The following is a 1778-nucleotide window of genomic DNA, read 5'->3' as shown; positions in this document are numbered from 1 at the left end:
ATTATTTGGCTCTGTACAAGTTTATTTCAGTTTCATCTACTAATAAAAACAAGGCTTAATTTGCCAATTCACATAACTTTGTTGCTGAAAATTCATGTAATTCATTAGATAAGGGAGAAGTCTTAAAGTAGCTTCTCTTAACCATAACAATATCCAAACAAGCCTTAAATACAACCATGAAAAGGTAACAACACAAAAGAGATCAACATGACAGTAGTAGTCTTAAAGTAGGGTGTCTAAAGTATCACATGGACATTAGCCCTTGGTCATTGACAGATTCATTACAAAACAGATGGAATCACTAAAATCTACTATGTTCTTCATCCCAATGCCTTCCAGGCCCTAGGTGGTGTTTTTGCCATGAACCTCAGGGTCCTCCTAGATGGGCTAGTGACTGTTGCTGTTGATGGTTGTGGTTGACTGACACTGCTGCTGCATCTAGCTCTCTTGGATGATGTCTGTGACTCCTGGCTTCCTCCAACTTGTGTACTGCTCTTCCTCTTTGGATGAACTCTTGTTGCTGGCTGTGTTGTTGTCTTGGCAGGGATCTTGTTGGGTTTTGGAGTCCTAGTTGTGCCAGCCCCTTTCTTGGCCCCTTTCTTGGATTGTGCAGTTGCATTCTGCTATAAACAGTAACAACAAATTGGGTTAATGGGACAGTATAAACATTCACATGTAAGGAATTCAAATCAAATTGACAATAACAACTTTACCTTATTTGCTGTGGCCTCCATCTTACGTTTTCTAGGGCAGGTTCTTTTGTTGTGACCAAGTGCAAAACAATATGAACATTTTTGTTGCTGTCCAGTCCTGGCTAACTTAGACAGTGGTCCATTGTTGCGTGGCTCATCACCAGTCTTGTTCCTCCTCAGTTTTGGGCGTCCTATTGGTTTCCTAAACACTGGTGGCAGCACATCATCATTCTCAGTCCGGGACCAGAGATTTGGTCCATTCAATGGGTAGATTACATGTTGGTAGCAGTCCACGTAGGTCTCTTTCCTATAACACTTGTTGACATAGTTCTTAACATCTAGACACATTTTCCTAATGCAGCTCATGGCATGCTCACAAGGGTAACCTGTTAGTTGAAATTTTCTACAGGAGCACTCATGTAAGTTTAAGTCCACAACAAACTTGGCTCTATTACCCTGACTGCTAGACACTTCATATTTGTCCCTACCAGCATATATGGCCAGCCACTCCCCACCCTTATCAAACTCCCTTTCAATTTTCTTGTTTATTTTTGGCAATATTTCTCCGGCATATGTTACTATACTTTGCCTGTTATCAGACCACCTATTCATTAGATAAACCCTAATGTCTTCTAGCATAGACACAATCGGTTTCTCTCTAGCCTCTACAATAACAGAGTTAAAACACTCACACATGTTGTTAACAAGTGTATCAACTCTAGGAAAATAATTAAACCTGGACTTGCTCCAATACTTGGCAGGGATCTCCATGAGATGATTATAAGCTCCTTGATCAACTTGCTGAATCTCCTTCATCCTCCTCTCCCATTCCTGGACATATGTTGCCTTTGCAGCCTTCCACATCATCATCTTTAGCTGAACACCTGGGAACCTTTTTCTGAAGTTGCTATATAAGTGCCTGACACAAAAATGGTGGTCTATGCCAGGCAGCAACTCATCAAAGGTTGGGATCAATCCCTTTGAAGCAGAATTTAAAAACATCACCAGTCAATAACAACAAGACATGAATTAAAGAAAGAATTAATTACACAAGTTTAGGTTGAGAGTTACCTTTTGTTGGTCGCT

This window comes from Arachis duranensis, chromosome 2, assembly GCF_000817695.3.
Source record: "Arachis duranensis cultivar V14167 chromosome 2, aradu.V14167.gnm2.J7QH, whole genome shotgun sequence".
Classification (NCBI taxonomy): Eukaryota; Viridiplantae; Streptophyta; class Magnoliopsida; order Fabales; family Fabaceae; genus Arachis; species Arachis duranensis.
This window is presented reverse-complemented; position numbering follows the sequence as displayed.